This window comes from Pristis pectinata, chromosome 2, assembly GCF_009764475.1.
Source record: "Pristis pectinata isolate sPriPec2 chromosome 2, sPriPec2.1.pri, whole genome shotgun sequence".
NCBI classification, from domain to species: domain Eukaryota; kingdom Metazoa; phylum Chordata; class Chondrichthyes; order Rhinopristiformes; family Pristidae; genus Pristis; species Pristis pectinata.
This window is the reverse complement of record NC_067406.1, coordinates 39778900-39793199: the sequence shown is the minus strand read 5'-3', so window position 1 is coordinate 39793199 and position 14300 is coordinate 39778900. Positions and strand designations below refer to the sequence as shown.

Sequence of the window (14300 nt, the reverse complement as noted above, 5' to 3'; positions counted from 1 at the left end):
TGTTGACAAAAGAGAGGGAGGAGAGGAAAAGAGGCACACAGACCACACAGCACCATCGGATTAACACAGTGTCCCAGTCATGTGACACTGGCACAACCAACAGCCTCATTTCCGTGCCTCGAGGCTGGGACTGTTCACATTCAGACGATGTTTGAAGGAAGGACTGTATTTCTTCTTATAGCTCTGGTTCAATGTTACCAGCATCAGCATGAACAATGTGTTGAAATCATTTACATATGAATCGTGCACATTAATGGAAATTAATTGACAGCCTTAGTCATGGAGCAAAATATCAATCCAGTTTCCTTAAGATTATAATTACCTCTCCCAACTTAATACTATTTCTCCTTAAAAGGTTTCGGGTCTTTGCTATCCCATCCTATCTGCTAAGTGTGTAACGTATCCACATTACAAAAGAGGTGCTGATGGTCTTAAAGCACATAAAGGTGGATAAATCCCCAGATTCTGACCAAGTGTATCCTGGGACATTGCGGATAGGTAGGGAAGAAACTGCTGGCATCCTAACAGAGATATCTTTATCATCGTTAGCCATGGGTGAAGGACCAGAAGACTGGAGGGTGGCTAATGTTATGCTTTTATTTAAGAAGGGCTGCAAGGACAAACCAGGGAATTACAGTCCAGTGAGCCCAACATCAATGGTGGGAAAATTACTGGAGTGGATTCTGAGACAGGGTCTACCTGTATTTGGAAGGGCAAGGACTGATTAGAGATGGTCAGCATAGCTTTATGCCATGGGAGATGTCTCATGAATCTGATCGAGTTTTTGAAAAGGTGACCAAGAGCACTGATGAGAGCAGGGCAGTAGACATTGTCCAGATGGACTTTAGCAAGGCCTTTGATAAGGTCCCGCATGGTATACAGGTCCAGAAAGTTAGATATCAAGAGATCCAGGGGAAGCTAGCCAAGTGGATACAAAACTGGCTTGGTGGTAGGAGTCAGAAGATGGTCACGGAGAATGGAGGCCTGTGACCAGCTGAGTGCCGCTGGGATCGGTGCTGGGCCCACTGTTGTTCATCATCTATATTAACGATCTGGATGAGAATGTAGGTGGCATGGTTAGTAAGTCTCCTGATGAGAAAAATTATTGGTATAGTGGACAGTGAAGAAAGTTATTTAAGATTACAATGGGATCTAGGACAACTGAGAAAATGCGCAGATGGAATTTAACTCGGACAACTTCAAAGTGTTGCATTTTGGGAACTTAAACCAGAGCAGGACTTGCACAGTAAATGGCAGGGCTTTGGACAGTGTTGTAGAACAGAGAGACCTAGGGGCTGAAGTACATAGTCCCCTAAATGTGGTGACACAGGGTGGGAAGACAGTGTTTGGAACCTTTGCCTTTGTTGGTCAGGGCATTGAGTACAAGAGCTGGGACATCATGTTACTGATGTACAGGAAATGCCACCTTTAGGATAACTTAGTAAACTAAAGCTCTGTCTGTCTCTGTAGATGTGAAAGATCCTACAATTTCAATGAATAGCAGGGAAGCTATTCCTAGTTTCTTGAACAATCAATTGCAATCAATATTATAACTGCAGATTGGTCATTATCAAACTGCTGCTTCTAGGATCTGTGCATAACCAAATTGGTTGCCACATTTCCTACATTACAACAGTAATAGTTTTTCAAAAATACTTCCTTTTTGTGGTCTCACCAATGTCTTGTACAGCTGTAACATGATGTCCCAGCTCTTGTACTCAATGCCCTGACCAACAAAGGCAAGGGTTCCAAACACTGTCTTCCCACCCTGTGTCACCACATTTAGGGGACTATGTACTTCAGCCCCTAGGTCTCTCTGTTCTACAACACTGTCCAAAGCCCTGCCATTTACTGTGCAAGTCCTGCTCTGGTTTAAGTTCCCTCGTGGGCAGTTCTGGTCGCCAAGCAATAAGAAGGATGTCATTAATCTGGAAAGGGTGCAGAAAAAAGCATTAGCAGGACTGGAGGGCTTGAGTTGTAAAGGAGGGACTGGATAGGCTGGGGCATTTTTCCTGAAGTGTAGAAGGTAGACAAAATCATGAGGGGCATAGATAAGGTGGACGGTCACAGGCTTTTTCCCAGGGTAAGGGAGTCTAAAACTAGAGGACACAGATTTAATGTGAGAGGGGGAAAAAATTTAAAGGGGATGTGAGGGGCAACTTTTTCCCACACATTGGGCAGTAGGTATGTGGAATGAGCTGCCAGAGGAAGTGGTAGAGGCAGGTAACTTGGTCAGCATGGACAAGTTGAGGCAAATGGCTGGTTTCTGTGCTGTGTAACTCTATAACACTTTGTGAATTGACTATATTCTCCCACTGGTGGTTCCCTTGGGTGAGACTCAATATTGCCTTGGATGAGACTGGATATTCATTGCAAAGAATCCCATGGAGGAAACTAAGGCAATGTCGCTCAGCCACAAAGTACCAATTTGTCAAGCCACCCAAGCATAAATCAACTCACAATGCAAAACAGAAATGAGCTGGTTGACTCACCAGAAACAACCATTTTAATATTTCTTCCAGTATACACGAGATTGCGAAGTCACACTTGGAATACTTATAAATGACAATAACATCCTCTCTCTGGTATCAGCTCAACAAGTCATGAATACTAGGGTCTCAGTCAGTATACTTTGCAAACAGTAGATGCCTGTGAAATTTTCTGCCTATGTGAAAATGCATCCAGAATAAAATGCTATAGTTGATTAAAATAAAGTGTTAAATTTGCACTACAAAATAAAACTAGCATTCATTTCCATGTTTAAGTATTTTCATAGTTGAAGAATATAATTTAACATTCTGCTTTTAAGAATATGTAATGAAATAAGTAACATTGGAAACACAGGCACTTCAAACCAATGAAAAGATTTATCAACAAGGAACACACAATGCTTGTGTAGCTGGGGTGAGGTTGGGGGCAGAGGGCTAGTTAGGGTACAAGTGTCCACAAAGATCATTAAACATATTTAGGATTCAGACATTTAATAAACAGACACATTTTAAATGCCAATCATTTATGACCCCACAAAAGCAGTCAAATTTAAATTCCAGTGCCTCCTTGCCAGTGAGAATTTTGCAAGATGTTAGTGTTGGAATAAAGCTGCAGCTGAATTGAAGAGATAACGCTTTGGAATCTTGAGTCAAACAGAAGATATTTATCTCTATGGAGACGGTTTAAATATGAATGGCAAAAGTCATAAAATGTAGTTTATTGAAAATCCTCAGGAATGGTTCTAGGAAAGTTACGGTAAATCTTAAATCTGCTAATCATGTCTCCTAAAGCCTTTCCACCACCTGCAAGGCACAAGTCAAGAGTGTGATGGAAAACATTTGTCTAAGTGAGCACAGCTCCAAAAACACAACAATGCCATCCAGGACAACATAGTCTGCTTGGTTGCCAACCCATCTACCACCCTAAAAATTCATTCCCTCCACCATGGCCATGGCATGTACCATGACAAAATCCCTGCAGTTACTTGCCATTACCACCTCAAAGGCATCTGCCAAAACCACAACCTTTATCAACTAGAAGGCAAGCTCAACAAGCGCATGGAAACACCACCATCTGCAAGTTCTGCTCCATGTCACATGTCATTCTGACTTGAAAATATATTGCCATTCACTCATCATTACCAAGTTTAAATGCTGGTAGTCCTCACTTAACATCTACTTGGAAGTACCTTATAACTAGGATTGGAACAGTTCAAGGCAGCATCTCACCACAACCTTCAAGAGTAATTAAGGAAAGACATGAAAACATTGACAACATGGGGTCAAGTCCCATACCTGCAACCAATACCTATCCAGGCTGAACTTCAATGTAATACTGAGGGACTACTACACAGTCAGGAAATGCCACCTTTAGGATAACTTAGTAAACTAAAGCTCTGTCTGTCTCTGTAGATGTGAAAGATCCTACAATTTCAATGAATAGCAGGGAAGCTATTCCTAGTTTCTTGAACAATCAATTGCCATCAATATTATAACTGCAGATTGGTCATTATCAAACTGCTGCTTCTAGGATCTGTGCATAACCAAATTGGTTGCCACATTTCCTACATTACAACAGTAATAGTTTTTCAAAAATACTTTCTTTTTTGAATGATAGTGATTGAAAGGTATTGATGTTCGGAAGAACCTCGGTGTACACAAGTCACTGAAAATTAGCATGCAAGTACAGAAAACAATTAAGCCAGCAAACAGTACATTAGTAACACACACAAAATGCTGGAGGAATTCAGCAGGTCAGGCAGCATCTATGGAGGGAAATAAACAGTCGACGTTTCGGGTCAAGACCCTTCATCAGGACTGGAAAGGAAGAGGGCAGAAACCAGAATAAGAAGGTCAAGGGAGGGGGAGGAGTACATGCAGGTGGGTGATAGGTGAGTTCAGGTGATAGGCGAGTCCAGGTTTGGGGGGGGGGGGGGGGGGGGGGGGGGGGAATGGGAGGGGGTGGAATTCAAGAAGCTGAGAGGTGATAGGTAGAACAGGCAAAGGGCTGAAGGAGGAGGGATCCAGTAGGAGAGGGCGGTAGACCATGGAATAACGGGCTGCCTTCTTCCTTTCCAGTCCTGATGAAGGGTCTCGACCCGAAACGTCGACTGTTTATTCCTCTCCATAGATGCTGCCTGAGCTGCTGAGTTCCTCCAGCACTTTGTGTGTGTTGCTCTAGATTCCAGCCTCTGTAGAATCTCTTGTGAAACAGTACATTAGTCTTTATTGCAAGAAGACTAATCAAGAGACACTGTGTTCCAACTGTATAGGTCCCTGGTAAGACTACATCTGGAACAATATCTACAGATCAAGTCTCCCTATGCAAGGAAGAATATACACATGGAAAGACAAACAGGCTGGTGGAATGGGCAGATACATGGCAGATGTAATTTACTGCAGAGAAACATGAGCCAATATATTTTGATAAGAATAATGAGGCAATATAGAATAAAGAATACTGTTCTAAACGAGCCGGAGCAATAGAGGCCTGAGGGTAAGGGCACACAAATCATTGAAAGTGGCCAACCAGGTTGAAAAAGTGATTAATAAGACATGCACAATTCTGGTCTTTATCAACAGAAGCATGGAGTATAAACGCAGGTTAGATTAGATTAGTTAATTGTCATATACACCAAGGTACAATGAAATTCCCTGCTCGTATGAAGCTCACAGAGTAAAATAGTATACATGGTTATAATAAATACAATGACAAGCACAAAACAGCAGAATAATATGAAGACTGCAGTGCAATCTGAAGTAGTGCAATAAAAAAGATGCTAAAGTGACCATAACGGAATAACCCAGAGAGGTAGAATTAAGACTACGAGACCATGGTAGCACCACTGGGAAGGCAGTGTGAAAGAGGTGATTGGTTCAGAAGTCTGATAGCAGTGGGAAAGAAGCTGTTCTCAAGTCTGGGCTTCCAAGCTCCTGTATCTTGTCCCAGAAGGTAGGAGAGAGAAAAGGGAATGTCCAGGATGGTAGCAGCCCTGACAATACTTCTAGCCTTCCTGAAGCAATGCACCATGAAGATGGACTGGATGGAAGGAAATGACGAGCCTGCGATGGACTGGGCCGTGCTTAACACTCTTTGAAGGAAGTCATGCTGAAGCTTTATAGACCATTGGTCCAGCTTCAGCTTGAGTATGGTGTTCAGCTTTGGTCACTTCATTGTGGGAAGGACATATAGGCATAAGAGGGTGCAGAATAGATTTATGAGAATGGTTTCTGGGATGAAGAACCATGGTTACATTATAGAGGCTGGGACTGTTTTCTTTGGAGGAGACGTGGCTGAGGGAAGAACTATTATGAAGCATCTCAGGTATAAAATACAGGGAAAGAGAATTAAGGAAAAATAATTTTGCATGCAGCATATGGTTGGGCTTTAGAATGCACTGTATGCAGATGTGATGGAAGCAGATTCCACATTGGCATTTAAGAGGGAATTGGATAAATACGGAAAGTTAGTGGGTGGAACTAGAGAATTGCTCTGGTAGAGAGCAGGAACGGACATGATGTGCTTGATGGCCTCCTCCTGTGCTCCAACCATTTTATGTGGTGAAGTTTCACCAGAATGATTCCCGAGACAAGAACAGAAAGTTCTGTAAACACTCAGCAAGTCAGGCAGCATCTTAGAAAGAACCTTAATATGTTAGGTTGAAGCCTCTTCATAAGAAATAATGAGACCCCATTTTTATTTCAAATTTCCAGAATCTGCAGGGTTTTATTTTGATTCCTAGGATGGTATGTCTGTTGTAGGAGGCAAGAGTAAGGAGACTGGGACTGTACTCTTGAATTTATGAGAAACATAAATAATCTCATTGAAACATACAAAATTCTTCTAGGTCTTGACAGAGTAAAGTCAATGTAAAGTTGATGTTTCCCCTGGCTGGAGAGTCTAGAACTGCAGAACAGTATCTCAAACTAAGGGGACAGAGGTTTGAAGAAACTTCTTCACCTAGGTAGTAATGAATCTTTGGAATTCTCTACCAAAGAGGACCAAATGTACTCAGCTGCTGACCATATTCAAGAAAAAGTTTAATTTTTTTTAAGATATTAAGGGAATCAAAAATATGTTGTTTATGCAGGAAAGTGACACTGAGGTAAAAGATCAATCATGATCTTTAGAACAGTGGAGCAGGCACAAGGCCTATCCCCGCCTTGATTTCATATGTTCCATGCATAAATCTGTGCCTCATATTTTTCACACAATATTCTTTACTTCAGGCCCTGCTGAATGTGCCACCCCAGGACAAAGACAAATTCATTAGCTACAGGGGGTCTCAGGTGTTCCTCGAACAATCTATACAAGATTTTGTTTGGAACTGGACAGTCTGGTTTTTGAGTTCCTATGTAGTTAAATGGATACAAGAAGCTTCTTTTTAAATAATAGCATTCCACTTTCTACTTATTGTTTCCTGTGATGTGGAGATATTCTACATAATAAGCATTTCAATTTTTGTCAGCACTGAAGCAAGTACCAGGTCCTGATATTACTTTGCAATTGCCTCATCTAGGCCTCACCTGTCTTGTGCTTAATAAATGTTACCAGCTATCAACTCTCAGTATCATCACAACCGAGAAGCACATGAGAGAGAATAGGTTTCAGGGAAATAAGTAGGGGAATGCGGTTGCTCTGAGAACAGGCATGGACCACATAGGTTGAACTGCCTCCTCTACATCGTAGGGAAATATGGAAAATGATAATTTATACAATCCCTTACATTTGTACTTAACTGTAAGGGTTTTGGAGGTATCTTAAAACTAATATCCTCACCATGACAACAAACCTGGACAGAACAAAGGTTGATTGTGTCTATTTTTTTACTGCTTTTAACGAAATTGCTAACTTAGTAACTTTATAATTACACCTTGGCACTGCAGGCAAATTTAATAAGTTTACCTGTCACTCATCATTACAAAGCCAACACAACCATCTAGAGGTCTGGCATGCGCTGTGGGCCTCTAAGGACTGAGGAACCCCTAATCAAAAATAATCCCACAAACCATCTACCAAACTGTTTAAAATAAAACAAACAAGCAGTGGGTGTGGCTGGAAAGACCTAAAAGCTAGAGGTGGACTGGCTCGTGTGTACACAGCTCTTGGTTTCAGAACTGATTATGTAAAGTGAGATCCAAAGAAAAGAAAATTCGCATTTATATTTTGTGTTTTGTAACCATACATCATAACAAAGAACTTTACAACCACTGTAGTATTTCTGAAGTACAGTAACATTTGTAGCGTACGGATTAGGAACTGAGACTAAGAAATGAGCAGAAGGAACATAAATGACATTAGTTTTGCAGATAAGATTTTAAAAATAGTGAAGACTATACTAATTAGCATCTATCATTCTCGTATGCCTCTGTAGAGAAGCAGCCATAATAACACTATAGACATCTTTTAGGGACTATTATTTAGTAAGCTCCCACCAAGAACTAAAGAAGACTTTTAAAGTTTTGATAAATTACACAGATTGGTGGGATACACATTTATATAATTTAATTGTCAAAGCAAAATGCTGCTATGAACTCCTACCACCATGAAGGCCTGGAAATGTTTTAATATAAAAGAAAAAAAAACTGGAAGTATTCAGTTGGTTAGGCCACATCTGTGGAAAGAGCTGTGCAATGATCCTTATGAAGGGTCATTAATCTGAAGTATTAACTCTGTGCTCCCTCCACAGATTCTGCCAGACCTGCCCTGTGTTTTCAACATTTTCTGTTTTTATTTTAGGTTTGCAGCTTCTGTGATATTGTGCCTTTGGAGCTGTAGGTGTTTTGCTGAACTCAGCTCCTACCACCATGAAGACCTAGAATTAGCACTCCACATTCAGGAAGTCAGTCTAGCAATTTTCTAAACAGTAAAAGAAAATGAAACAGCAATATCTGGCAATGAAATACTACAACCAAAACTGGGAAACCCTCATTGATAAACAGCAAAGGTGTATGTCATTTACCTATCATGTTTAATTGTATAGGCAGGGAATGGAAGGATACAGACAAATATGCAAGGCAATGGGATTAGTTTGGATTGGCATCATGGTCAGCACAGATGTTGTGGGCCAAAGGGCCTGTTCCTGTGCTGCACTGTTCTATATTTCATGTACTATTTCCTCACATATATTAGAAAAGATTAGTTTATTGTCATGTACACCAGGATGCAATGAAATTACTTGTTTCTATGAAGCTCACAGAGTAAACAGTATACATGGTAATAATAAATACAACAGCAAGCACAAACAGCAAAATGGTGCAAAGATTGTAGTGAAATCTGAAGTAATGCAACAAAAAAAAGTGAAGTGACCATAGTAGAATAACCGAGAGAGGTAGAGTTAAGAGTACGAGAATGTGGCAGCACCACGAGGAAGGGGGCATGAAAGAGATGACTGGTTCAAGAGTCTGACAGCAGTGGGGAAGAAGCTGTTGGTAGGTCTGGACTTTCAAGCTCCTGTATCTTCTCCCAGAAAGTCAAAGAGAGAAAAGGGAATTTAGTACTGCTAACCAGGAATAGGTTGAAAAAAAATAACAAGAGAAAAAAAGTTATTCTTAAGAGTTCAAAGGGCAAGAAATGTTTTGAACCAAATCTCTTATGCTTTTCTGTTTCTGGCCTTCTCTCATCCCTTAATTTAACTGCACCACCACTAATAACCTCAGCCTAAATCCAGATTCTTTTCCCACTGAACCCCTACACTCCCTACTCTCCTTTAAGGTACTCCTTAAATCACACCAAATTGATTGAGCTGTCTTGTGTTCACATCTCCTGTTCTCTCCATTTGTGGTTCTTTATCAATTTTTGTCTCATAATGTTCCACTGAAGGACCTTGAAATGTTTATTATGTTAAAGGCACAACATAAATGCGAGTTTTGAGTCATACAGCACAGAAACAGGTCCTTCAGCCCACTGTCCACGCCAAACATTAAGTGCTCATTTACACTGGTCCTACACTAATCACATATTATTCTCCCCATATACCCATCAACTTCCCTGTTTTCTATAAATCATCTGCATACTAGGATAGATTTACAATGCACACATACTTATCAACCCACACATACTTATCAACCCACACATCTTTGGGATGTGGAGGAAATCCACATAGCCACAGGGAGAACGTGCAAATTCCACATAGGCAGCACAGGGAGGTGAGGACTACACCCAGGTGGTTGGAGCTGTGTGGCAGCTGCTCTACCAGCTGCACCACTGTGCTGTACTGCATCACCGAACCGAAACTTAAATCACCCTTTGCCACTCTCAAGCAATGCTCTGGGGACAGAATTCCCAAACTCGATGGGCCGAATGGCCTACTTCTGCTCCCTTGTCTTGTGAATTCATTTAGGTTTGCCTGTATAGTGTGTGACTGAGCGTCAGGAAATCTGGAACTTAAATGAAATAGTTTGACGACATTATCCAGGAAACTAACATAAAACCCCCCCTGGTTCACCGAAGTCCTTCGGGAGAGGAAACCTGACAAATCTGACCTATTTGTCACTTCAGATCCACTGATGAAATCGCTCCGCTTCCTCGGTTCAGGGCAATTAGGGATAGGCGATAAATGCCAGCAATAGCAGCGATGTCCACAGCCCATGAATTAACAAAAATCCAAAACTCCACTATCACTCCGAATAACGTAAGCAAACTTAAAATCCCTGTTCGAAACTTTGTGTTCCTCGATAAGGAGCAAAACATCCGTCAATCAACATCCACAACATATGTAAATAATCACTAACCTTAAATTGCACTCCACTCTCCTTCCTGTTACTTGGGTCCAAGTTTTCCTTTCATGTATTTGACTGTTTTGATTGTCCCTATGTCACCCATGCTTGCATATTTCTTAACTAGTTCCACCCCAATTACTTCATCAGCAGTCGTGTTAAGGACAGGGTGAGTGAAGAAGGAATCGCGCCTCCGAACTTCCAGCTTTGTACATGAACAGATGTTCTCTGCGACCCTCCAGGAGAAACCCCCGGCCGATGCCGCTGCTCCACTTCTGCGCTCGTTGAGCTCGCCTGGTCCCGCCCTTCGCCCAAAGACCCAACTGAACCTGCCGCGGGGGTGGGCTGGAGTTGGCCTTGATTGACAACCCGCCGTACCCAGTCAGCTGCTCCCACTACCCGGTGTGGGACTGCGATCTTGAGTGGTGAGGAGGCTGTATCTGATCGTGATATGGCACCGCCGTGAGGATACGCCACAGCTACTCCCTTCCCTCTGTGAATAGTTTCTAATTGAACAAATGTAATGGACACCCTAACATTAATTTTGTAGCAAATAATTGTAAAACAAGTTACTTTAGAAAAGTAGAATTTAGAATTTTATTATTTAGAAAATGATTTAGTATGATTTAGAAAAGGAACAAGTTTCAATGATTTTGGCGTTATCTTTAAGTGCCTTAGTAGTGATTGTTAGCAATCGAAACTATTGTCTTTAAACAGCTGTAATTAATGCTTTGGGGAGGTCGGTGGTGGAACTTCAGTAAACATCATGTAACGGTCAGCAGAAACAGTGACTGAATCGACGGATTCGTAATCCTCAATCGGTAAACAACTAACTATAATAGGAACAACATGCTGCGTTGGCTTTAAAAGTGCTTCCTTATTTACCATTGTGAATGGGGCTTCAGTTTCAGCGCTGGTTGGAAAACACATTAAAAACAGTTTGCATGGCAACATTTCAATGCATCTAAATGTAACTGTGTTACAATGTGACTTATTTTCAAAGGGCTAGTTTCAGGCTCAGGAAGTCCTGCAAGTACCTAAGATGTAGAAAGCAAAGAGTCGTGTCGATACTCTTGGAATATCTGGCAGATTGCTGAAAGAATGGCCAATCTGTGTGCCCCAGACACAATACATTCTTTTTAACAGGTTAATACTGAGGGCAACAAATGATATCCATAGTATACACAGAACATAGAACAGTACAGCACAGGAATAGGCCCTTCAGCCCCGAAGTCTGTGCTGACCATGATGATGATTTAAACTAATCCCATCTGCCTGCACATAGTCTAAACTCTGCCATCCTCTGCCTGTCTAGTGTCTGTCTAAATGCTACTTAAATGTTGCTGTCATATCTGCTTCCACCACCTCCCCTGCAGCACGTTCCAGGCACCTACCACTCTCTGAGTAAAAACCTGGCCTCACAAATCACCTTTAAAATTTCCCCCTCTCACCTTAAATCTATGCCTGCTAGTATTTGACTAATACACCCAGGGATAAAGACAGACTATCTGCTCTATCTATACCTCTCATACTTTTATATACTTCTAGCAGGTCGTTCCCTCAGCCATTGACACTCCAGATAAAGCAATCCAAATTTGTCCAACCTCCCCTTATAGCTAATACTCTCTAATCCAGGCAACATCCTAGTGAACCTCTTCTGCACCCCCTCCAAACATTCAATATCCTTCCAGTAATCCAGCAAGCAGAATTGCACATAGTACTCTAAAAGTGGTCTAACCAAAGGTTCATACAGCTGCAACACGACTTCCCAACTTTTATACTCAATGGTCTGACTGATAATGGCAAGTATACCATATGTCTTCTCTACCACCCTATCTATTTGTGTCGCCACTTTCAGGAAGCTATGGATTTCCACCCCAGGATCCCTCCGTACATCAATACTTCTAAGGATCCTGTTACTTACTAAATACTTTCCTCTTACATTTGACTTCCCAAAATGCAACACTTCATACTTGTCTGGATTAAACTTCATCTGCCATTTCTGCCCAGATTTCCAACTGATCTATATCCTGCTATATCCTTTGACAGTCTTCCTCACTATCCACAACACTACCAATTTTTGTGTCATCTTCAAACTCACATCATTAGAATATGGAAAGGTTGAATCTTCACAAAATAAATAGATTCAACACAGATATGTATCTTAGGGTGTAGACTCACCAGAAGTGTTTACCTGGATTTTTAAAGCTTTGATTCTTTAAAACGAATTTTCACCACCAGCCACAATTAACAGACAGTGCCCAGTTATCTATTGCTTGTCAGTCAAGATAAATACACATTGTTGTTGTAAGTAGTTTCTTGGGAATATCTGCAAGTTTTTTGAAGTGTCCACTCTTGAAAAGTTAATTTGTTCTCTCCATTTGCCAAATGTTAATATTATTTGCTATGTTAGTTGTTGGGAGCTTTTAGGTTGCCAAAATTTTATGATCAAAAGTATCTGCTTCATTAGAAGGGGTCATTATTTGGAAGACATCTTTATGTATGTAATTTATTCTGGCAAAATGTCTAACTAAAGGTGAACTGTATTGCCTAATACAACAAGAATTCACATTTATCCACACTTGGATGACAACCTTTCATATGCATTATATAATAACAATAATTTTTAGGAGAATAATAAGAACATTAATCTCAATATAATTCTTTCACTATTATCCATTATCACATATCATTACAATCTACCACTCATCTCATCATGTTCCAGCCAAATTCTCCTCCAGAAATAACTCATGGCCTTCTAAGCCCATTTATGTCAACTTTAATGGCTTTTCTTAGTAATTTATTCCACAGGCTATTACTAACTTATTCGGCTTAGTCCTATTTTGCTAATTATTAATTTTTGTTCGCTGGTATTTAAAATCTTCATCATAAATTTTAAAAACCCTGAGGCCAATTGCTTCAAAGAAGGTAAGAAGCAGGAGTTTTGCCGCACTGGAGAGGGGTATCACAGGTAGACAGGGTGAGGAAGAAGGCATTTGGCATGATGGCCTTCATTAGTCAGGGCATCGAGTATAGGAGTTAGGACATTATGTTGCAATTGTACATGATGTTGGTGAGACCGCACTTGGAGTATTGTTTACAGTTTTGGTCACCCTATTATAGGAAAGACATCACTAAACTGGAAAGAGTGCAGAGAATATTTATGAGGATGCTGCCAGGACCTGAGGGCCTGGGTTATAGGGAGAGGTTGGCAGGCTAGGACTTTATTCCTTGGAATGTAGGAGGTTGAGGGGTGATCTGATAGAGGGTAAAATCATGAGGGGTATAGATAGGGTGAACGCACATAGACTTTTTCCCCAGAGTTGGGGAATCAAGAACTAGAGGGCACAGGTCTAAGGTGTGAGGTGAAAGATATTAAAGGGACCTGAGGGGCAACTTCTTCATGCAGAGAGTGGTGCATATATGGAAATGAGCTGCCAGAGGAGGTGGTTGAGGCAAATGCATAACAACATTTAAATGGTATTTGGATATGTACATGGATAGGAGGGGTTTAAGAGGGATATGGGCCAAATGTGGGCAAATGGGACTAGCTTGGTGGGCACCATGGTTGGCATGGATGAGTTGGGCCAAAGGCCCTGTTTCCATGCTGTATTACTCTATGACACTGAAAAATGCAGTGTCAGCTTATTTAAATATTTGCCAATATTGCAGGAGGTTGACTTCGGCTTGGGGGCAGGGGTTATAACACTGAGTAATGACATTTAAATGCGGCACTTTTGGAGAGAGCAACAACATACTGGCGAGTAACGTGCAAGCAATAAGTATGTCAGAATACAGGCCAATGTCCCTGAAGGCTTTTCAGATCTATTAGCAACTAGTCTTGCCTTCCTTGTTACCGATGAACATACAGACACAGGAACTAGTGGAGAAGTAGGCTGGAGCTGACCAACAAAAGACAGCCATTTCTCAGAACCAAGACAGAAGTTAGGCATCTGGCCAATTCCTCAGAAGTGTACACGAGGAGGTAAAACCAAGGTAGTACTGTGAATGAATATCCATTAGGACTTTCTGTGAACCAAACTGTCATGACAGGAGGCCCTATGGTACTATACGAATAGCCAAAGACATCCC

The 14300-nt window shown here is 41.2% G+C and overlaps 1 long non-coding RNA gene across 1 annotated transcript in view; it reads right to left on the bottom strand.

The window, feature by feature from the left end:
• LOC127567491 (uncharacterized) overlaps window positions 1-10480 on the bottom strand; it is a 97857-nt gene extending 87377 nt beyond the window's left edge. The window contains exon 1 of the long non-coding RNA XR_007955884.1: window positions 10224-10480. This is a non-coding gene — a long non-coding RNA (uncharacterized LOC127567491). The remainder of the gene's footprint in view (window positions 1-10223) is intronic.
• Window positions 10481-14300: the final 3820 nt, after the last annotated feature.